The 25,252-nt window shown below is 41.3% G+C and overlaps 1 long non-coding RNA gene across 2 annotated transcripts in view; it reads left to right on the top strand.

Annotated features, from left to right (window-relative positions):
• LOC142827318 (uncharacterized) overlaps positions 1-19,779 on the top strand; it is a 43,922-nt gene extending 24,143 nt beyond the window's left edge. Inside the window, exons 2-3 of one of the 2 annotated variants that reach the window (XR_012901994.1) lie at positions 13,633-13,691; positions 19,393-19,779. This is a non-coding gene — a long non-coding RNA (uncharacterized LOC142827318). Of the gene's footprint in view, positions 1-13,632; positions 13,692-17,947; positions 18,576-19,392 lie in introns of those variants that run through there. The other variant, XR_012901993.1, reaches the window with a different exon arrangement.
• The last annotated feature ends 5,473 nt before the right edge of the window (positions 19,780-25,252 follow it).

The raw sequence follows: 25,252 nt of genomic DNA, 5'->3' as shown, positions 1-25,252 counted from the left end.
CACAACCAAGAGAGAAGGGCGGTCCACTCCTAGACATCCACAGGGAGCAGTCACACTGCAGAGGGTGGCATATAGCCCTTCCCCTAGTCCGTCATCTGTTGGGCAAGCCCCCTCCCATGAAGGCCAGATTCAGTGGCAGAGGGGCAAGGTGCAGTGACAAACTGGCTCCTGTGTACCTTTGTTAGTCTGTGATATGCTATTTAGAATGTTACCCCTTTTTGACACAAGAGGCTAGTCAAAATTGAGGGACCTGGGGATATTCCAGTACTGAGAAGAAATTGATATTAGAGTCTGATATTTAATTCGCTGCAGTCTTGCTTGTTTAGAGGACTGAATAAATAATTGCTTCTCCAAATGCAGAAGGAACCAAAGGCAAAAGAAGGCATTTCTTGGCTTACAGGCCCAAACCAGCCCCACCAAACCCAGAACCCCTCTCTAGGTTTTTCTCAGGGTCACACAATGGAATTCATACAGGCTTCTGCTTAGATTTCTTCAGGCTCTGTCTCCGTGGCTTTGTCTACACTAGCAGATAGAAAGCACTGGCAGTTACTGCACTCAAATAGCGCTACAGGGAAACCACTATTGTGTGTCCGCACTGTCAGCAGCCAGCGCTTGCAATGGTATCCCATAGAGCACCTCTTCTACTGCAGAGGCTTGTGGGAAGTTGGGGGAACGGGGTTAGGGGGAATCCTTGGTCCTGTCCCAATGCCCCTTGGTGCATCACTTCAAATCCCAGCAACCCCTGAGCTTCTGTCCGCATTTGGTGCCATCTTTCAACAGCTTTTATGCAATGCACTCTGCCATCTTGGTCTGCAGGAATAGATCCACAGCTGATGATGAAAACGCTGATAGGTCTCACTAACCCATCACAAATAGCAGTCGAGTTATTCCTTAAGTGACAATGAGGAATCTGACACTGATCTTGCCATGCAAAATAGCTACGATACAAGATGTCTTGTGGCATTCGTGGAGGTTCTGACCACAGTGGAATGCCACCTTTGGGCTTGGGAAACAAGCACTGAGTGATGGGATCACATCGTCATGCAAGACTGGGATGATGAGCAGTGGCTGCAGAACTTTTGGATGAAGAAAGACACTTTCATGGGTCTCTTGTGATGACCCCATCCCCCTCTTCCTCATGGCACAAGGACATGAAAATGAGAGCTATCCTGCCAGTAGAGAAGCACATGGCAATTGCATTGTGGAAGCTGGCTACTCCTGCACCTTGTGGTAGCATTCCACAGTTCCCTCACTTTGACCCCTGCACTACATCCCAGTCATGGCCGCTTTAGATCATGCATCTTGTTATGGCTGGAGCACAGTTGGGACAGGACAGCTTCCTCTTCCCAAATGCTGATGAGTCCAGCACCTCAGATGTTCTGAAAACTCTCCATGCATTTTTGAGTAAACAGCAAGAGGACTTACAAAATTCCCAAGGAATGTAAAGGGTGGATCTGAGGGTTAGTCACGTGAGGGCAGGGCAGTAGAGCTCAAACTGGCAAACAGAGAGTCAACAGGCATTGTAGGACAGGTGCCGGAGGCCAGTCACAGTGCTGTAATACACCAGCATGTCCACGCTAGCTTCCCAGTGCTGGAGCCACTGTACTAAAAGCTCTACACCTCTAGTCAAAGTGACTTACGCAGAGCCCTGCAACTGTGGAGTTAGTGCACACTCACTGCCTTACCAGTGTGGACACCTCAGGGCTGTGTCTAGACTGGCAAGTTTTGAATTTCCTCAAAAGCACTGACGATCTCATGTAAGATCGTCAGTGATTTTCCGGAAATACTATGCTGCTCCCATTTGGGCAAAAGTCTTTTTCCGAAAGACTTTTGCGCAAAAGGGCCAGTGTAAACAGCACAGTAGTGTTTTCCGCAAAAAAGCCCCGATGGCGAAAATGGCGATCGGGGCTTTTTTGCGGAAAACCGCGTCTAGATTGGCCACGGATGCTTTTCCGCAAAAAGTGCTTTTGCGGAAAAGCATCCTGACAATCTAGACGTGCTTTTCCGAAAATGCTTTTAATGGAAAACTTTTCCGTTAAAAGCATTTTCGGAAAATCATGCCAGTGTAGACGTAGCCCAGGAGTTACAGTGTTGGGAGCTGATTTTGCTGTACTGTAACTTGCCAGTGCAGAGAAGGATTCTGGTTCTGGGTTCTGCTGGATGGGTTCACATAACCATTTTGTATATTTGTCAGATTGTGATTAATTTATTTTTACAGTTAGGTTATGGGGTGAGTGTGTTCATACCCATCAATCAAAATGGGATTTTAATTCACTATAACCAGTCATCACCCAGATAATAACAATAAAAGGAACAACACTCTGCTCTTCACACACTAGTTGCTTCCTGTGCTCAAGGTTTACCAGTGCCTTCTCCCAAGAATACCATGGAAGTACTTGACATGTGGATAGATGGCAAACAGTATGGTTATAGGTAGAACCCCTAGATGGGGGGAGGGTCACTTTGATACTGTGTCCACAGCAGTTTATTGTCTTCCCTAGCTAACTGTGATAAGGACTCATGATGAAATACAAGCCATGAATCAATAAACTCTGATGTGACAGGACCACAATGTCTGTTGAATTATGAATACACTTGGAGTATCTTTTCCAGACCTGAAGAAGAACTCATGGTGGCTCTCAGAAGCTAGTCTCACTCACCAACAGTAGTTGGTCCAGTAAAAGATATTGCTTCACTCACTTTGTCTCTGTCAAAGATGCTAAACATTTACGATGTCATTCCAGAATTGCTTAATCTGGCCACTGAGTAAAGGAGGTAAAGGAAGACTTTGCAAGGTGCAAGATAAAATAGTCTAGAGAGTAATAAAACAGTATGTCAGTGACCTCATTTGGAGTGAGAACCTCTTTATAACAGCATGCTGAGGCTGTAGTATTTTGTAAAGCTATAATAAACTCCAATAGCTTCTTTGCAAATCTCTAAAGGGAGAAATAAGCTAAGGGTGGCTGCTGTTGCTCCACAGCTCTCACTGAATGAGCTCAAAATGGACTCTCTAGTGACAGCTCTGTCAAAGAATAACAATCAGCAGGGGTGGATATAGGACAGGGCGAGCAGGGTGGTCGCCCCAAGCCCTGTGCTTCAAGAAGCCCTGCGCATGCGCCGTGTCGGGGGGGGGGGGGCGCAAAATTGTGCTGCCCTGGGCCCCGCAAAATCGTCATCTGCCCCTGACAATCAGAAATGCTCAGAGACAACCATTTCTCTCTCTGTGTGTGAGTGTGTGTATGTGTGTGTAATGCTCAAAAACAACCCTCTCTCTCTCTCTCTCTCTCTCTCTGTACATGGGGCAGGCACAATGTTGATCTCAAAGAAAACAGCAATCTCAGAGCTCTTAAGATGTATGAATGGATTCTAAACAAATTAAAGCTAACACAGATTGTACCGGATATTTTTCATCTAGTTTGCAAAGCACGCTTTCCACTTGAACTGAGATGAGAACAGAATACAAATATAGTCCGGGGAAATGACTGGAACTCTGACATCACCTTCCAAAGGGAAATGTGACGGGTAGTTATTGTCACTACTTTATGCTTAAAAAAAAAAGTCTTCATTTCAGAGTGGATGGGCTGAATGATCTATAGATCAGCATAAAAACCACTTTCTGGGTAAGATATTTCAGATTGCAAAAAATCAATTGGTTAAAGAGAGACTTAATCAGAACCAAAACATTACCTCATGATGTTACTGGTTTCTTGACAAACAGCTGACTTAACATCCCTCCTACATTTTATATCTGGAGATTGCGGTGTGCTTCTTCTATTGAATAGTACAGTACAGCAGTATGAGTTTCAGAGAAGCACCTGGAGCTTCTCTGCAGTGATGGGTCATGTGAGTAAATGAATCTATGTGATTATATGTATCATAGAGGAAATGAAGACTGTCCTTTGACTTGTAGTCTGCTGTAGCTGTAAGGAGAATACCATGCTGTCTTGTACATTATGCTACTCACCTATATTGGATGTTTCTTCACAGCTATGCTAAGGGTATGTCTACACTGTACTGCTATTTCAGGATTCCGTAGGTATCCTGAAATAGCTACTCTGCGTCTACACAACCCACCTGTTATTTCGAAATATTTTTCGAAATAACAGGTGTGCTATTTCACCATCCTGGTAAACTTTGTTGCACGAGGGTTAAGGGATGGCTTGAAATAGTACGTTATTTCGAAATTTGGTGCTGTGTAAATGTGCCAAATTTCAAAATAAGCCATTTCGAAATAGATTTGAAATAAGATACGCAATTTGTGTAGCACAAATTGAGTATCTTATTTTGAGTTTAGGGTGCTGTGTAGATACACCTTAAGAGTTAAAAACTCTGAAATTAAAAGAAAGGCATCCTCTTCTCGATTCTGTTCAGGTGTGGCTTGTTGAGCAGCCTGATACAACTACTGCTACTGCTAATGGAAAATTAAAACAAATCTGGTTTGGCTAATAAAGGGCTCTAAGTATTAATGTCTTTTCACAAATTGTCAGGAGGTTTCAATCCCCCATGTGATTAAGACAAAGCACCTGCTGCTATTTTAAGTGGAAATGTCATAGTGTTCTTATAAAATTTTTGTTAGGTAAAAGATTTTCAGTTTTTATCTCTGACCTTTGACAAAGAAATCTGTAGGGAACATGAGAGCGCGCAGTAAGGATGGGATAATTATTTTGTGGGGAAAGAAGCATTAATCCCTCAGTATTAAACCCAGCAGTGCAGTTTAAAAAAAAATAGCAGCACTTTATGGGCCTGATTCTCAGAAGTACTGAGCAGTCACAGCTCCCAGTAAAGTCAGTGGTCCTGATTCATCATTGTGCTATTTCCCCTTTGCGCCCTGCAATGAATTGCACTGGTGCAGAAGGTGTGCATTCGAGGCACAAAAAAATGACTGTCACTTCTGTGCTGTTCCTGCAGCAGTCCCCCAGTACAGGGGGCATTCCAGGGGCAGAGGGGAGGCCAGTGTGGGAGCAGACCAGGAAAGGGAAGGAACGTGGCTGGGGTAAACCAGAGCCTTGGTGATTTTTCACCCTTCTTTTGCTCCACAGTAGTCACTGAAATCAGCGGTACTAATAAGGGAAGCCTAAGCAGATAACAGGGCTGAGCCAGCCTCTAAAGCCCTTATCCAAAAGGCACCACCTCCAGCAGCAGTGTCCCCTACATGTGGCTTGGTATCGCTTCATTTGTGACTCAGGGTATATCTGTGCTGCCATTGAGGAGTGTGAATGCAGCTTGTCTAACTGGCTTTGGGCCTGTTGAAGTGAAGCCATGGCTGAATGGGCTTCTCTGTGGACTAGCTGAGTAATTAACCTGGCTTCCTAGATGGGCTTGTAGAGCCTACGCTGCCATGACTTCATTGTTCGGTACAACTTAGATTAAAGCTAGCTTGCGTATGTCAACAATAGACTGCACTATAAACATTTCCTCAGGGAAGAGAGGAACCTCCTCCCTCAACTTCCTGGAGCCACGTCATTGCACTTTGGAGATTTCCCACTGAGTGTTGACCTGTCCCTGTTCTATGTGTTTGTGAGCTGATATGATGGCAGCAATTTCTACAGTTGTCTATTGATCATTGATTGGATTAAGCAAACTAACTCATAATTCTCTGCACATATTAATGTTAAATCCACCCTGTCAGTCTCATTTAATATTTCATCCTGGCTCTTCCTCATTGACACGCTTGGAAACTGCATCTCCTCCCAGTCACCTAAAAGGAAGCACTACCTGTACAAATGAAGATTCAGTGTGATGGGAGTGCAAGCGCTATCTTTAGTAAAAGATGTACTGTATAAGAGATGACTCAAGGTTCTCTTACTGTAATGATTATAATAATACATCTTCTTTATATAGAACCTATCTGCATGACAATCTAAGTGCTTCACCGAAATAAGAGATGACAGCAAACAGATTAAAACATTAAAAATCATCTTAAAATGAGAGAAAACAATCAAATGAATCATTGAGCCATGGAAAGACAAATCATTATCTCAAAAATGTCATAAAACCAAAACAAATGAAAAATATGCTCCATCTGAAATGCTAATATCTGAAAGAAGATATTAAGTGATATTTCCATTCCTGTGAAGGGACCAATCACAAGCCCTATGCACTATCTAAATCCCATTTAAATTTTGCTTTGAGGGCTTGAATGACACTTAAGTGGTGCAATGACTTTATCCTGGCCCTCTAGCACAGAAGTGACATTTATTCCTTGAGTGCTTGTATAATACATGTCTTCTAGCTATTACATTATTCCTGAAGGATTCACTAGCACAAAGATGGGACAACATAATCTACCAAATTTTAACCCTCCTCCAACATAATGGATTTAAAATGTGACAATAATGGGGCAGAAATTGTTAATAGACAAGTGCCATTTTTGCCTTATGAAATTCACTCACTTCCTCAGCTATAATAAGGTTTTGTGGTGCTGTTGGTCACAGCAAGTCTTATTGCCCCATTTGTCAGTGCCATTATCCATTATTGTTGTTATCATTATTCTATTATGATAGAATCATAGAATACTAGAACTGGAAGGAACCTTGAGAGGTCATTGAGTCCAGTCCTCAGCCCTCATGGCAGGACCAAGCACAATCTATATCATCCCTGATAGATGTCTGTTTAACCTACTCTTAAATATCTCCACTGATGGAGATTCCACAACCTCCCTAGGCAATTTATTCCAGTGCTTAACCACCCTGAAAGTTAGGAAGTTTTTCCTGATGTCCAACCTAAACCTCTCTTGCTGCAATTTAAGCCCATTGCTTCTTGTCCTATCCTCAGAGACCAAGGAGAACAATTTTTCTCCCTCTTCCTTGTAACACCTTTTTAGATACTTGAAAACTGCTGTCGTGTCCCCTCTATATTTATACCCACACCCTCATCCCAAATTCCCTAGCCTACATCCTCTCCACATTCAAGTCCCTCCAATTAACTCATTTTTCTGTAAAGACCTAAAGTAAAACAAAATTATATACACAAGTAGAGTCAGCGGCAGATTTAGGGCAGGGCGAGCGGGGCGGCTGCTCCGGGCCCCACGCTTCCCGAGGCCCCGGGCATGCACTGTGGCATCACTGTGCATGAGCCATGTCAAAGGAGGGGCCCCACGAAATTTCGCTGCCCGGGGCCCCACGGCGCTGCCCTGGGCCCCGCGGCACTTTCATCTACCCCTGACTAGAGTCTCTGCTTCAAAGCAGGAACTGTCCTCATTTCAAACAGGGCCAAGCACAAAGTTGGTGATTCATAAATAAATAAATAATGGGCCTGATTCTGCACTTTTGAAGGCACAACACAGGATGTGCATAGATTGCTTTATTTGATCCAAATCTGCATTTTATAGCAGAGGAAAACTTTGGCTGAAAAATGCTGCCCAGCTCTACTTACATGGGGGACAGAATAATTCTGTGAATGGTGTTTGTTGTGCCTGTGCTGGGGGACTTTTCCTCAAACTACTGTGGCAGATTAAGGGTTTGAATATGCTGCCAGAGCAGTGTGTGGGAGTCATGGGGAGTGATAGGACCTGCCCCAATAACAAAAAACACTAGTACCGGCACCTCTGTTAAGTTAATAACCCTAATTATGGTGTTTTGCCATTGTTAACTGGGGACCCCTTCTTTGCATTCATAGATCTAGACATCTGGGTATAATAAAAATACATTAACATATGGACACATGAATGATTTTTTTTTGTTAGCAGCTGGGCAATTACAGCTTAATTTTGTTCAATTGAAATTGATTGCAAAACTCCCTTTGACTTCAGTGTATGTTTAAAAAAGGCTCCTACAATACTCTTGGGGTTTTAATCCTGGTTTAAATATAAATGGCCAAGCTTGTGGAGAAGAAAAATGAGTGTATCACTGATTTAACAGAGAAAAATATGAATATCTGTAATTATTAGGTGTCAGATCCTTTCTGTAATTCTGCTAGATGTTGGCATACAGCTAATGGCAGGGGTCTTTGATTCTAAGAAGTGTACGTGTTAATAATATGAAGCATTTCCCTGCCATTGAGGGGGCTGCAGTCACTGCTGCACCTCAGTCACTCCTATTTTCTGCATATAACAATTGGGCTGTAACATTTGGTCTACTTTCAGTTGTTGCCTTAGTATGAGGGTGCTGAAGGGTGTTGGTGGCATGTGGTAGACAGGATGTCAGACCAGCTGATCTGGTAGTCCATGTGGCCTTCCAGTCAATGACTCCTTAAGTGAAAGACCATGTGCAAATGCCATCATATTCTGTTATAAATGAATGGGTGTGAAAGTTCACTAACAAATTACATTCAGGTTTCAGGTGGATTATTGTGGACATTTTGTGACTCTGTAGGACAGCAGCCCTTTGGCAATTTGCTCTGCTGGCAAGTTAATTTCCATCACACCAAAGTATTATAGCTATTCTTGAGACAAGGTTAGCTAGGAAATATATTTTATTGGACCAACTTCTGTAGGTGAAAAGTACTAGGTTTTGAGCTACACAGATCTCTTCTTCAGGTTCAGGGAAAGAAGCAGATTGTTAAACAGAACAGGTAATGCATTTAAAATGAAATGGACAACTGGGACTAAATTGATATGCATAAAGTGTTTGAAGTGGACGATTAATGGTAGCAGGTAGTGTGTGATATGTTACAAATTGTTGTAACGAACCATTAAACCACTATCCCTATTAAGTCCATGGTTTCTGGAGTCTAGTGGAGTTATGAATTTAAATTTTCATTCTCACCTTTCAAAGTTGTTGTACAGTTGTTTTACAGTGGTCATTGCGTGAAAAATCTTCACCCCCCAGATGGTATTGTGGTTTTGTCTTTTATGTTTCAATATGTTTTGAGAGTGCAATGATTGTCTGATTTCACCAACATTTGATGCACTGAATGTACATGCTGTGATGGGCATGTGTAGGTCCAATGGGTCTTAAAAGCTGTATTATGAGGATTATTGCTCATCATTGGAGTGGAGATATGTCTGTAAGTTTGTGTGTCTTTTGTTCTGGCAGGATTTGGTGTAGGGATGTAAAATCCCATTTAAAAAGTTGACCAGTTAAATGTTAAGCTTAACCAGCTAACTGGGATCCCCTGGGTGGGGTGAGGTGGAGTGGGCCTGGCTGGGCTGGAGCAGGCTCCAGCCCACAGTGCAGTGCAGGGAGCCCAGCTGGACTTGAGCATCTGGCTAGGGATGTAAAGAGTTAATTGATTACATGCTTCCCTGGAAGCATCATTCATTGTAGCTGTGGTATAGTGCAGTGGGCCCAGCCAGGCTAGAGTGGCCCCTCATCTGTGGCGTAGTGCGGTGGGCCCGGATGGCCTCGGGCAGGGGGCTGCTCCAGCCTGTCGGGACCACTAGTTAACTACTTACCTGATAAGGATGATGATACTTACCAGGTAAACAATTAACCCTTTGCATCCCTAGTCAGATGTCACTTTGAGTTGGTGTGTTCTGGTCCATTGGGAGTGTGCCTCTGATGGTGAGCTTGGTGAGGCTGGAATTTGTGGGTTTTGTTTGTTTTTTGGTCAAAGGATTCAGGAAAAATTTCTATCAGGATGAGGTCCCCATCAAATATGAGTTGTAATTGTTTGATGAAATCCTGTGGTGAGTCCAGTGTGGGCTGTTAGGTGACAACTAGGGATGTTCAGTCAGTGAGTTTCCTTTTCCTGTATTGAATCACTTGACCATTCCATTATATGAGCTACATCTGTCGGGGAGAGTCCTTGTTTAGTGAAGGTGGTTTGATGTGTGTTTAAGTGTGCATCCTAGACTTTCTCTTCAGAGCAAATTGATGGTATCTGAATGCCCCTGGCTCTAGATAACAGATTTCTGAGGTTGTCTGGTGATTGCTGGATCTGTGGATTTCTTGTATGCAGTTGTTTGTCGCGTGTGGTGTTTAGGAAGATGGTGCTGGTATGGGAATGCTCCAGAGAGAGTTTAGTGGACAGGTAGTGGTCGTTGAAATTGTGGTGGCAGTCCATAAGCAAATTTAGATCATCTGCTTAACAATCTGTCTTAATTTGTATTTAGCTCAGGCACTCTGCTTCCTTCTCCTTGACCTAAAGAACAGTTCTGCGTAGCTCAAAAGCTTCCATCAACAGAATTTGGTACAATAAAAGATATTCCCAAGTGTCCAGGAACTAACCTGGCTACAGTGACTTTCAAATAATAGATATCTTCATGAGCCATACAAATCTTTCAATATATTAAAGCCCAGCAACACACAGAAATGCTAACTTGGGCAGGATGACCTGATTAGTTTAATTGTGGCTTATTTAACCTGACCATTTAAAAGTTAATCCCTTTTTAACATCGTTGTTTCTATAAATATTAAATATCATGTGCTTGATTCTCTGCCACACTGCACTGTATGTAGTACTTTATTTGTGGAAAGTGGGTATAAAATTCTACCAGATTTGAAGGGTAGTATTTTACACCCAGTGGGCAAAGAAGTCCATTACTATACAAAGTGCAAGATAGTCAAGAACCAGGACATGTATCTGTGTGGAGGAACAGTGATTTTTCTTAGCCCTGGTTCACACCATCTACACTACAGAGTTAGGATGGCACAAGGCAGTTTATATCTACCTAACTATGTATGCGTGTACACTAAAATTTTGCTTTTGTTGATGTAACTCGCCCACTACATCAACATAATAACTCCACTTCCACAAGAGGGACAGAATCAATGTCAATATAGTTCAAGTAGTCAATGCTGTGTCAATGCAGACACTGCATTGCTTACATCAGCTATTGCTGGCTTTCAGAAGCCTCCCATAATGCTCCATGCTGACAGTTTGACTGGTACAAATGCCCCGGTGGAGGATGTACAGTGCTGACACAAGGAGCAAACAAACAACAACACCCACAAAGCAATGTAATTATTATGACTGATGTGTGCGGACGTAAGTTAGGTCAACTTAATTTTGTAGTGCTGATATGTCCTAAGTTGGTTATTTTTGGTTTTGGTTCAGATCATTACATTTGGCTTTATAGAGGTGGTAAGGATCAGTCTAAAATAAACCTAAGGAGAAAACATATAAGAAGTCTTAGTAAAAGTACAATTTTAACAAAATTTCAATTTAGTATCTTCAAAATATATAGATTCTTTTTGTGTTAGGATATGCTATTTGAGCATACCATCCAGGGGAAATAAAATGTATTGTTCTGACCACCAGAGGGCTTGCATATTTTCCAATGAGTACAACAGAAATTTATTGAGAATGACTAACAGATGAATTTAAAAATTGAATATAAAGACTGTGAGGTACAGAGTGCATTCTATAGTACATATAAAAATCAACACGTGAAGTCATTTCATTAAAATTTGAGTTAATATCCTGTGTTTTAGTTCTTCAATAAAAATAGTAATTCACGTATGCTTGTTAAAAGTATTTTGGAAGGAATGAAATAATTAAAGGCTGAATCCTGCTCTGTGTCACAGGTGTAATTCCTATCATTCCTGTCGTGTAGCCACGGGCAGGATTCGGCCTGAATAGCAATGCATTTGACACAGAGAAAATAGATATGAACTTTCCAAAAAACAAAAATACAGTGGGTTTGATTCTCCTTTCACGTACAGCTCTTTTACACTGGTGTTTACTCCGTCACTGTTACTTCTGATTTCCATTGCTGCAAGCTAGATCAGTTCCAATATTTGAATTAAGTACTTTTGGAAATAGAAAACATCCTCTTTTTCTACAAGCCTTCATACATTTGAATGAGCCATTTTCACTGGAAATTAAGAGCCTGATGGTGAAATGTGTTAAACACCTCTTTAGAGGGGCTGAGAATTCTTGAGTCCTACTGAAGTCAAGTCAATGAAAGTAAAGGGGGTGCTAATAGTGTAGGCAATCCAGTCCTGCAAGAAGCCCTCAACCTATTGACCTCATTGGGAACTGAGTGCACTCAGTGCCTGGCAAGAGGTACTCAGCACAGGAAGGATTAGATTTTTCTTTTGGTCAGCACAAGTTTTCATATTATTTAATGAAGGCAATGGAAATATATTGAAAATCTTTTAAAATATTAATAGAAAATAAATATCTGAGATCTAGGGTGCAGTCCTGAGAGGTACTGAGCACTTCCTGGAAAGATGCTGAGGACCCTTGTCTACTCTTCAGAAAGCACTTAGCTCCTCATCTGATCTGACAGAATCATAGTATCATAGAATACTGGAACCCGAAGTCTCCAAGAAGAAGTCACCAAGTGCCGTCTCCTTCACTCAGGCCTGCTGACAAGGAGGGGGGCAAACAGGGGCGATTACTTGGGGGCCCAGAGATTCAAAAGGGCCTGCTGCCCAGAACTCCCGGCTGCCGCCGCCACTACTACAGTAGCAGCAGCCAGAGCTCTGGACCCCTTTGATTTGCCACCAGAATATCGATGTGCCAGTTCCACATGGCTCTGAGGGCTTCTTGTGGAGGGAGTGTGCTGCAGTCTGGCAATGCTGAGGGCTGATTGCCCTCAGCACTGCCCCTTCTGCCTGAGGCCCTGCCCCTTCTGGGGTGCAGATCCACCCCCACACGCCTTGTGCTAGGGCCCATGTAAGCTGTCGATCTCACTGCTTGACTCACAGCAGGAACAAGCACCATCTAGAGCTCTGGAGCTTAAATGAAACCTTTCTATATTAATAATAATGCATTGTGTTTCCAGATAATAACATCTGTATGTATCCTAATTTAATGAAGAATGTAATTAATTTTCAGATTAAAATAAAATGTTGGAATCAATAACACAAACATGAAGAAGATGAAGAAACAAATTTCCTTCTCCTTTGTTCATATAGTTTTCTGATAAATAGGGCATGCAGCACAATAGTTTTATCTCTGTAATGTTAAAGTATGTAGGTACAAAATCATCAAAATAATACAGCATTAAGGTTTTATACTGTCAGATCAATATATCAGATTCCCCACTTAGTTCAATTCTGAATTCTTCTTACTTGCTTTTGAGTCACTTCCATATCTTCATATCTTTGTACCATATCTGTACAATATCTCTCTATATTGTCATAGCTTACCTACTTTACTGTATTTTGCAGCACTAATGTATTTTTTTCTAAATGAACTCGAATGCATATATACTTTGGCCTATTTGCAAATTATTACTGTAGACTAGTTTTGAGGCTGCTATTATTAGTTTGTTTTTGTTTTGTTTTTTGCTAAGAACTGAAAAAGTATGACACAAACATAAAGCCAACCCTTGCCTTAAAGAGCTTTTAGTCTAAGATGCCCCAAAAAATTCTTAGAATCTCTAGAGTAAGGAGTAAATTTAGATTGTTTTAATTACTCTGCTCTTGTTTAAGAGATCCTTTCTGTAATTTGACATGCTCTGCAGTCTTAGAAGTAACTAATTTTCAATCCTGATTTGATAGAGGGAGAGGGACATATCATTATGACTTTAAAGCTAAATAGCCAAAGATATCCTGCAAAGATACTCATGGAAGGGATAAGGGACACAGTAGATCAAAGAAACTTCAGAAGATTATTTTTGATAGAAATTTTCCTCTGATCATCCTCTTTAGGGGGAGAGGCTAGGGAGTCAATGAGAGATGACCTAGCAGGAATTAATCCCTGAAGCACATTAACTCTCAGTACAAAATCTGTGGGGTTAGCAGAGAACAATTACACTAAAAGCAGCTGTCCCCTTTATCCATTCTCTCTCACATTCAGGTAGTTCGAAGTCCAACCTACAAGACTCCAGGGAAGTGGGGAGAAAGGTGCTGTGGAGGGTATGTTTCCTATTCTGTCTGTCTGTCTGTCTCTCTGTCTGTCTAGTCAGCCAGCCTTGGTTTTTCTATAGCAGGGATGTGAAGCCGGTAAGCGTCATCCTTACTGGTTACTGTTAACTGGAGGCCTGGCTGGGCTGGAGCAGCCCTCCGCCCATTCATGGTGTGGAGCGGAGGAGCTGGCCCAGTTGGAGGAGCCCCCAGCCCATGGCGTGGTGGGCCCAGCTTGGCCAGACCAGCACCCTGCGGTGTGGGGCTGGGCTGGAATGGCCCCCTTCCAGCTCCTATTTAAGAAGTTAACCAGTTAAACATAACATTTAACCAGTTAACTAATTAAATGGGATTTTACATACCTATTCTATAGTGTTCAGAGCTGAAGTGTCCATTCGTTGATCTATCAGCGAATCGTTCTCTTACCCCACTGAGAAGGAGGGGACAGTCTGACTCAAAACCTTTCCAAAAAGTTCTAGTCCTTTTTAGAAATACTAGATTTTTCTGGTTCTTCCAACTGTAAATGGAGAACAGCATATTTGGAGAACTGTGCTCTCATTCATTTCCTAGGCAAAAAGTATTCAGTATGGTGTCATCTGAATTCCCCTTGTTTCATTCCAAAAGAGCTTCCAGCAGTTCTTGTTAATTCAGATAATAGATTACTTCAGCAATAAGACACAACAGGCCATGTTTTAATGGTCTATTAAAATGTGCCTTATGTGCATTGTGAAGCAAAAGGCCGAGTAACTTCAACCACCCAAGAAGTGTATTAATGGCCAATTAACGCATGCCTTGTTGTGTCTTGTTGCTGTAATAATACAGATCTTTTGTATGTACCAAGAAATGTCATTAATGAAGTTTTAAAAATTATTTTCTGTGTATTTCATTAAATGCATATTTTATAAAAAACCTAGATTATAGTAAAATGAAAGGAGAATTTAGATTACTCTTTGTAATGACTTTTACAAAATGTTATTGTAAACTTGATAAAAACAGAATAGACACCATCAATTTGTACCTGGAGTTAGTCATCTCCAAATACAATTGAAATAGATAAGATTTTTGACAATTCTCTTAAACAAGTCATTGGGGAAAAAAGAGCAAGATGTAAAATGTGGATACACTGAGCCATATGTTTCCTCTCTACTTCTGCAAGAGAGTGAACAGCTGCAGATTCTGACAAGAAGATGGATGCAGAGAGCAGGGAATGACAGCTCTATGGCCTTCTTTCTGTGGAAACCCAAAAGCACTTCCTTACTCCTATCAGCATTAATTTATGCCAGTTTCACCACAGTCATATAATAGCCCCTGCCTCCTAAAAGGAATTTCCAGGACATCAAAAATGAGAGGCACTACAAAAGCTGTGCTGCTGCAGAGAATAAGGGGGTCTCCATGCATGTGACTGGCTCTGCCACTGGTAGATACTGGAGATTGGCAAATACTGGAGGTCAACATTAATTCTGATAGAAAAATGTGAATCTACATTTTTTAGCTTTTATTTTAAGCCATTTAAACTAGGTGTTCTCTGTAACTTCCTGGAATTTTAAAGCTTGATTTATACATTGGCTATTTTAGGCTGTGTTCAAGCTACAATTCTACTTACATCTTGGGTGATGAATGTAGAGCTGGTGGAATGGCTCCTGCAGAATTCCTTGTCTGCTGTAGACAGTGGGACCTTAAAACAGGAAACCTGGTAATCCGACATTGTATTCAACTTCTAACTTACGCCAGCACATAGCAGGACGATGATTAGGGGACTGCAAAAGCACCCGTCATCCCTCTGCACGCACACAAGTTGTGCTGTGCATTCTTTGTTGACAGATGAGGATCTGGGCTTCTGTCCTCTGTCTAAGATGTAAAATAAGGAATCTGACCACTTGCTGTGGTTGGAAAATAGATAGCTGTATTTGTATGAGTAGAAATGTTAACCCCTAAGGATACATCTACACTGCAACACTATTTTGAAATAACTAGAGCTATTCCAAAATAACTTAATCCTCATCTACACAGCAAACAGTTATTTTGAAATAAGTGTCAAAATAGTCAAGCTGGAGGACTTCTTTCTCTTACTCCTGTAACCCTCATTGTATGAGGAATAAGGGAAGATGGGGGAAGAGTGCTCTATTTCAAAATCAGTGCTGTGCAGATACTCTCTATTTTGAAATAAGCTATTTCAAAATAAGATACGCATTTGACGTAGCTCAATTTGCGCAGCTTATTTTGAGTTAAACCCTGCAGGGTAGATGCACTCCAAGTGACCCAGGCAAATTACCGAACTCCTTCCTAAACTCAACCTATATTTTCATTTGGATTATCAATCTTCTTCACACCTGTCTTAAAGTATCATGTAGAACAGCTTCTTACTGCTGCTGCTTCTCCCCTGCAGGTTATGATGTTCCTATGGGAGATGAAATGATACTTTCATACAACACACATATCAGCTTATAAAATGCTTTGGGATCCTTTAGGCTGAATGCTGATGCACAACTCCGTGGCAAATCATTATCCAGCACAGCATTGTACCCAGGATACTGCTGCTTTTAACTTTCACATTTTACTGAAAAGTGTTTGAATCTCCAGATTTTTTTTCTCTCTAATTTTCTCAAAATGAAAATCAACCTTGACATAGTAATATATTAAGCAGCATTAGAAGTCACTGGGAGTCTCTGTTGGAAAAAGAAGGTCTTTGTTTTCCTTTGACGGTGCTAGCATAACCGTGACTTTTAGAAACTACCCCCCTAACTTCACAGCTTTTAACTTTTTATTAACCCCCCCCCCAAGCTTTTTAAGACCCTTCACAATGTGATTATTATTAATTTTAAAAAATCCACGAATGTTGAAAAGAAACACTGTGGTGTGTGAAGTGCCCCCAGCACAGTTAGCCACTCCCCTCATGGAGGTGGTTTACCTAGAGCGCTGGGAGACCTCTCTCCCAGTGCTCTTGCTGTGGCTACACTGCTGTGTTTAAAGCACTGCTGCAGCAATGCTGCCACAGCTGCGCTTTAAAGTTACGAGCATATACAAAGCCTCAGTTCAGTTTTGATTTTAAACTCAGATTAGTCACTGAATTGGGAAACGTAATAGATTTCATAACTGTGGGATATAAGCATTAACAGGGGAATTCAACTCTGTGTTAGCACTTGCAAAGGACTAGGGGGCCTTCACCTTCCCTATATAGAGGGCTGCCAGTGGTCAATTAGGTTCTCAGTGCAGACTATAGCTGTCTGTAACTTTTGCTCCTTCTGCAATGGCACACCTGGGCCACTGCAGCAGTGGAGAATAACTATGGCATAAGAATGCGCTGTAAAGCTCTTTGTGCCATAGCTTCCTCTTAGAGAAAATGTATGTAGAGCTGGTTCTGTGGACTCCCACAGAAGGTTTCTGGCAGTGCAGGTATTCCCAAGGTCATGTATGATCTGCAGTCCACTTACATGAGAATGGCTGGAACAAAGGGACGAGAGAACCCAATTCCATCTTGACTTTTGGGGATACACTTCATAATGTGAGTGATGCTGTAATGGGAGATATATCCATATATATATGGGCAAAATGATGGGGAATAAATTAGCTATTATGACTCAACAGAGAGATCTTGGAGTCATTGTGGATAGTTCTCTGAAAACATCCACTTAATGTGCAGCAGCAGTCAAAAAAGCAAACAGAATGTTAGGAATCATTAAAAAGTGATAGAGAATAAGACAGAGAATGTCTTATTGCCTCTGTATAAACCCATGACATACCCACATCCTGAATACTGCATACAGATGTGGTCGCCTCACCTCAAAAAAGATACCTTAGCATTGGAAAATGTTCAGAAAAGGACAACAAAAATTATTAGGGTTTTGGAACAGGTGCTATATGAAGATAAATTAAAAAGACTGGGACTTTTCAGTTTAGAAAAGAAGAGACTAAGGGGGGATATGATAGAGGTCTATAAAATCATGATTGGTGTTGAGAAAGTAAATAAGGAAAAGTTAATTACTTGTTCCCATAATATAAGAGCTAGGAGGTCACCAAATGAAATTAACAGGTTGCAGGTTTAAAACAAACAAAAGGAAGTACTTCTTCGCAGAACGCAGAATAAACTTGTGGAACTCCTTGCCAGAGGATGCTGTGAAAGCCAGGACTTTAACATGATTAAAAAGAACTAGATAAATGCATAGAGGTTAGATCCATCAATGGCTATTAGCCAGTATGGCTAGGAATGGTGTCACTAGCCTCTGTTTCTCAGAAGCTGGGGGTGGGCAACAGGGGTGGGATTACTTGATTTCCTCTGTTTTGTTCATTTCCTCTGGGGGCACCTAGCATTAGCCACTGTTGGAAGACAAGATACTGGGCTATATGGACCTTTGCTCTTTGTCGTTATGTACTTATAAAATTTGCCAGGTCTTCCAGTTTCAAGCCTGAAATTAACTGAAAAACAAACACTAGGCTGTCTACACCAAACAAACTACACTAGGTAATCAACACAGTTAGATTTCTATATTTCACAACTTGCATCTACAACTGTAATTGCAAAATTAGAGTATGGTTGAAGCCTCTCTGAAAATATGCTTGAAAAACCTCAAACCTCTGTTCTAAAGTGCATTTAGGACAAACTATCCTGCATCCTAAATCCACAGGTTCTGACCCTTAAAAACATATATGGAAATTTAAGAGAAAAGTAAATAGGAAGGTATGCAGATGTCACGATCAGGAGTGCTGACCAGCACCTGGTGACTAAGGGGTAAACACTGTACGTAGTCGGGTGGTCAACCAATAACAATACAGGTAGGAATTTCAAACTGGAAAAGAGGGGTTTTTCTTTCTCTTCTGTGGTTGAGAGGCAGAGCAGTTTCTTCCAAGACTGCAGGAGATGGGAGACACCTCTCTTCAAGAATGGACTTCTTACAAAGTGTAAGTAGGGGAAAGGTTAGCTAGTCTGTCAGGATTTATTGTTTTCCTTGTTTGGGGATGTGGAAATAATGTCTGAGCTTAAGTGCTTTTTTTTCTTTGTAACTAAGTTTTAGCCTGGGGATTTCCCTGAGAATCTATATCAATTGGTGGCTCTTTCCCATCTGGCCACTTTACTATGCTTGCAACTGTAGTTTTGTTTTCATAATAAAGGATTGTTTTCTTTTCTAATTAACCGGTTGATTGGTTGATTGTTGTGTCCTTAGGACTCAGAGCCTAGTTACAAGGGCAGAGTCAACTGTTGTCTGTGAATTCCCTGGTTTTTCCCAACTCCAAGCAAAAAGGAGGTTGGGGCAGGAGGAGAGTTTTACCTTAGGAAGGAGATTTCCCAAGTGATCTCTTCCCTGGTTTTTCTTGGAATTTCATGGGTGGTGGCAGCGGATTCTCCAAAATCTGGATATTAGGATTTTGGGGGGCAGCTTTTGTACTGGAGCCTGTAGAGGCAAGATTTTGGAGTGCTCTTATGGGCCCCCAACTTCTGCATTCATAGTGCCATAGTGGGAAACAGCCTTGACAGCAGGGTTGAGCTAGATTATTTTATTAGATAAACTCTTACAGCTCCCAATGATGTCATGCCTATCTGAGGTGAGAATCTGGTCCTTAAAAGTGGTTGTAACTAAAATGAATACTTATTTAATATGCGAAAGTCAGATACAATAAAATGCCTAGTCTAATCCTTTCTCTCCAAAGTGTCTAACTTTGAAAATTGCCTCATATTTTATCTCCTCTGATTTTCTTCTTTCTTTCTTCATTCAAGCAGAAAATCTCCTCTGACACTGCTGTAATTCTTGCCAGAACGGCTTGTGGTTCCCTTTAAATGAATTTGCCATGGCAGACAGCAGGGAACAGGTGGCAATGCTTGCTACTGAAGATCATCATCTTCTCTAAGATTTTCATTAGACACTTAATTCTTTCCCTGGCATGCCACGGAGCTATAGGGATGCAGAGCAATATACTGTGATTTGAGAAGATTTGCAGCTGGTGAAGGAGATCTGGAAAGGAGCTGCCTTTTGCAGCCATAGATATTTTCAGCAGACTGATGGGGTTTTTGTAATGTGGACACCAATCTATTTGGAAGTGAACTAAGTCTATTCCAAACTGTACCAAACTATAGCTAATGATCCATTAAAATGAGATCTACAAATTATTTGACTTCCCCAATTTTATTTGAGTTTTTAAAAATAAAAGTCTTTGCCTTCGTGCTCTGATTCTACTGAATACGGGGGGAAAAAGGCTTCTTGGGAACTTGATTATTATTTACATGAAGGGTCCTTTCCAACATTCTGGCAGTATAAAGAGAGTCTTTAGCATAAATGAAAATCAGAGTCTTTTGTATTAATTTTTTATTGAACTTTTACTTGTTGGAACTGAGGAAGTGCTGCTGAAGGAAAGGAGTTGCTGCACTTCTTGGAAGTGAATATATTCGGATATGAATACTACAGTGAACTCCACCTCACTGAGGCCCAAACAGATTTCAAAACTTGCCACAAGAGCCCAAATAAGGAACACAACAAAAAATAGAGAACAAAGGGTCTATGATGACCTGAATAGTCCTTGATAGTTCTTCCCCTCTGGAACAATGGAACTATCAACCTTCAGGGTGAAATTTGTAAAGGCTGGAAGCAGGGCTTTCTGAGGGCCTCCCTGGGTCTGTGGAATTCACTACTGCTGGACCAGAGAGTCTGATTCACTAATGCCCTGCATTATTGTAACTATTTACACCAGTGCAAATTTGGGTTTGAAACACTACCATTCTGCTCTGGTGGCATTCTTGCTTTGTACTCACTGCAGTGCTATAAACTACTGTGTTTGGTGTAGGATGATGGTAAATTAGACCCTAAAGTTAAACACAAACCTAATTTCTTTCTGGTCCAAATGCAAACCCTTCCTTCCTTTCTTTCTGACATTCCTCACCATAGCTTCCAAGCATCTCTCTATCTGTGATGTGTTTATACTCACAATGCTGCTGTGAGGTAGGAAAGCCCATTATGCAGAAGGGAAACTGAGGCAAAGAGGTTAAGTGACTCATGCAAGATCATGCAGAAAGGCTGTGGCAGAAAAGGGACTTAAACTAGGGAAGTGAACGGGTAACCAATTAACTGGTTACCTGGTAAGCATCACCCTTTCTGTGTGATTCTTACCAAGTACTGATTAACCATTACTCTGGAGAAGCCCCCGAAGGCTGCCAGATCCTTCTGTTGGCTCCCCCTGTACAGGAGGAAGCGGGAGCGGAATCCCAACTAACCGGTTAACTGATTAACTGGGATTTTAAATTCCTAACTTAAACCTAGATTTCCTGGTAAGAACCTGAATAAAATCAAGCAAGATTGATTTCTTTAATATAAATGATACTATTACATTCATCCGAAGTTCTCAGAACCCTTTATAAACTATAATTAAGCCACATAACAATCTTAAGAAATAGATGCAAGCTAGTGTAATTTTAGAGTATTTTGCAATGGATCAACTGAGGCAGTTAACTGGGGAGCCAAAGTGACTTGTTTACTCACACAGAATCAGTGGAAGAACAGGATCCAAGAACCCTGACTTCCTGTTCCTTCCTCATTTCCTCAGTTTCATGATCCAACAAATTTCATGTTAATAAAGTACATTAAGTGACACTGGGATAACATCAGATTCATATGGTACAGGACAATTTTAATCTAAATTAAATGAATTAATCATATGCATTAAATAACATATTCAAATACTTCTAGGAAAATACACACAATATTTTCAGTTCAAAAATCTTCTGGAGCTCATCTTGCCACACCTGAGCAAGGATATTATTGAAATTACACTTTCCATAGGCTAGTTTGCAATGAACTTGATAATAAAAGCAATTGTATAGCTGCTGAGGAGATACCACAGTTTTTAGAATTCCTTTAATTTTTATCTTGAACCTAAAAAGTTGATTATGGGGAGACAGATGTTGAAAGACACCACAATTTTATAGTATTTCATGATTTGCCTAGAGGCATTCGTAAATGGAAAGTGACAGGAATGTATAGAAACAGGCTTTGGGATGATAGGTCAGCAATTGGTGGACAGCAGAGGATTAGTGAAAACAATCTATTGTCTTGATATATAATGCCTTAAACACTTTTAATATAGTTCGTTGTGTATTACCTCCTAAAAATGTCATGTAGGAACCCATTGGATCCTAAAACGCAATGTGATATTCCTACGAGTCATGCCAAATCACCACATGAAGGTTTTTGGCTTTAATTGACAGCCGAATGTGAAGTAAATGGCCCTCATTCCTCATTGTTAGAGAACAGATGGCAGTTTTGTAAGAATTCAGGAGTGAATGTTGGGGTCCTGTCCAAATTCCAATTTGGATGATTCCAATCTAGCTTACCTAAATTCTCTCTGCAGGTTCAACTAGAGATTACATTCTTCTTCATATCCTTTCTTAAATTGTTCTGAACTGTTACTCTGTGCAGTTACACAACTGCCAAGTTTTCCTCACAGGATTGTTATACTTCAGTATCTATTTTTAGATTAAAGTGCTATACAATTTATAATAATTATTTTTCAAGTTTAATTTACTGTTTCCCTTCTCTCTGTTTTACAGTCATTTTCATATTTCACCTTTTTCTTTTGGGATGGGGGATAGGATTCTTTTTCTGAATGGTTTTCATAATTCTTTTTAAGTTTCTGTTTTCCATTAAACACATTTACTACAAGCTAGCCATTTTTAAAGTGTTCACACTTTTTCTTTCAGAACACCCATTATTTATTTCTGTGTTTTTTTTCCCCCATCTATTTTTTACAAGATAGGGGCAGCAGTTACTCAGCTTCAAGTTACAAGTAATAAGTTAGCTTATCATCAACTATACAATTGTCAGAGAAGGACAGAGAGGTGATTCCCTCTGACAGGATCCAAGACAGAATGGAACAGAACATATAGAATTTTAACAGTTATGCTAGCCTATGAATATTCTTTGTTTGGTACTAAAATATGTATTTATACTGGGGAAAGGTGAAAGATGGGACAGAAGAATATTCATCATAGTATATGGCAATTTTTAACTACATGCTTTCTTTTTAAACACTGTTTCAGTGTCTTTTATCTAACTAGACAGAATGTGTGTGTAACAGGCTGGCAACATTTATCTGAAATACCACATTCTCATATTAGGTATTTATCCTGGAGAGGCTTAAGGGGATTTGGAGGCAGGTAGCTCAATATTCTACATGAGCATATGAGGATAGGATGGGGGTGGGGGGTGAGAATGGCTGTCTATAAATAGAGAATATAGGGTGTTGACTGTGTAATCCTCAGGTAAGAACCCTTCGAGCATCCACATCTGGGGATAAGGCTTGAGACTAATTTTATGTCATGTCCTCTCATGCTAATCCCTTTATCAATAAGGTCAACTCCAGGAAGGGGGTGAGGTTTTGATTCAAAGCAGTGCTTGGCCTGAGAGTTGAGAATGTACATGGATTGTGCACGGAAGAGCAGAGTTATACATTAGAGAATAATTAACAAGATTAAAATTAATATATTTGAGGTAGAGATCAAGGATGGACACTTCACAGTTGTACTATGTGAAATATAGCTTGTGGAAATGAAATTACTTCTGGAATGTGGACTTCCAAGGTCCTCTGTCCTTTAATTGTAATCCTTGCGGCTCTTAGACAAAATAGTAACATGGAGACTATGATTCTTGCACAAATAGCAAAATATTTTCACTTATAACTAACATCGTCTCCCCACTACACACATTGAAGGAAAATAAAATTCAAGTATACAGACAGAACACCTACAACAATATGTTCATGCAATTAAAGAAAATGAACAGTATTTCTGCAATTAAATATTCCAAACACATGTCGCTTTAGCTTCTAGCTAAAACAGCCAATCATCAATTAGGACTAGGAGTTTCTGCTTGAGTCACCACAGAGAAGCAGTATTTTGGCAAATTCTATAGCAATACTGACCTAGACAGATTATGATATACTGCAGAAGTTGAGGAAAAGCCACCTGCAAACTCTTCATCATTGCCATTCTTGAGTCCAATCAATACCTGCTATTTTTGAGTTGGCTGGCCACGCTAGCTCTATTACCGAAGGTTTCTGACAGATAATTGGCTATGGCATAGTAATGACCAGAGAAGAAAGTAATTTAAAAAAACTCTTGGGGTATGTCTACACTACCACCCTAGTTCGAACTAGGGTGGTTAATGTAGGCAACTGGAGTTGCAAATGGAGCCCGGGATTTGAATTTCCCGGGCTTCATTTGCATATTGCCGGGCGCCGCCATTTTTAAATGTCCGCTAGTTCGGACTCCGTGCCCGCGGCTACACGCGGCACGAACTAGGTAGTTCGGATTAGGCTTCCTCGAAGGTGTACCAGTAGTTCGGAATAGGAAGCCTAATCTGAACTACCTAGTTCGTGCCGCGTGTAGCCGCGGGCACGGAGTCCGAACTAGCGGACATTTAAAAATGGCGGCGCCCGGCAGTTTGCAAATGAAGCCCGGGAAATTCAAATCCCGGGCTTCATTTGCAACTCGGGTTGCCTACATTAACCACCCTAGTTCGAACTAGGGTGGTAGTGTAGACATACCCGAAGTTATTATATTCCAAACATACTGGACCTAACAAACAATAGAAAAAGTAACAGAACACATAAAAGACCATTGATTGTTTGTCTGCCTGGCAAGATGGTCCATCTAGTCCAGGGATGGGCAAGAGGGCCTCCACAGGCTGGATCCAGCTCTGCTGCTCTCCCCGCCCCCAAGTCCTGATTGGCTTGGTGGTGGGGAGGCGAGCACACAAAGTCTCCTCCCACCCTGCAAGGGGTGTGGTACTTCTAAGCATTGCACGCTCCTTGCAGGATGGGGGCAGGATGGGAAGAGGCTTTGAACGCTCCCCACTGCTCCAAGGTCTATCAGGGCTTGGCGGATGGAGGAGCACGTGAAGTCTCCTGCCCTACAAGAGGCTCAGCACTTGAAGTAAATCATCAGCTGCTGCTCAGATGATGGTTTACTCTAAGTGCAGTGCTCCCTTGCATGGCAGGAAGCAAGAGACTTCATGTGCTCTCCTTCCTCAGGCCCTGATTTACCTGGGGGCAGCAGGCGGGAGCACGCAGAGTCTCCCCCTGCTGCCAGGGTACAGGTACTTAGAGGGAACCACCAGCTGTTCAGAACAGCTGGTGGTTCTCTCTGGGGGGGCAAAGACTTTGCACACTCCTCCACCCTCAGACCAATCAGGGTCTGTGGGTGGGGAAGCATGGAAATGTCCTGGCTCCGCCTGTTCTGCCTGAGACCCTGCCCCTTCTTGGGCAGGCTAGGGTCATTTAAAAAATTTCAGAAGTGGGCCCCCCCCCCGTCAAAAATTATTGGCTACCTTGATCTAGTCCAACATGTATAACATCCTGATGCCAACAGTAGTCAATATTGTTGCTCTAGAGGAAAGTATTTTTCCCTTCTGCCCCATGCTAATAATAAAGCTAGCTAATTGTGCAATGTTGTATAGAGGTGAAAGAACCTTTCTTGATCCCACAGGGAACTAGTGTTCTGAAGCATGAGATTTGATTAGCTTGCCTAGTTACTAATATTGTAAGCAGTCATTAAATTACTCACCCTTTAAAAATCTAGCCACAATATTTGTCTT

This window comes from Pelodiscus sinensis, chromosome 2, assembly GCF_049634645.1.
Source record: "Pelodiscus sinensis isolate JC-2024 chromosome 2, ASM4963464v1, whole genome shotgun sequence".
Taxonomy (NCBI): domain Eukaryota; kingdom Metazoa; phylum Chordata; order Testudines; family Trionychidae; genus Pelodiscus; species Pelodiscus sinensis.
Note: the sequence above shows the minus strand (reverse complement) of the source record. Positions and strands in the feature narration are given on the sequence as shown.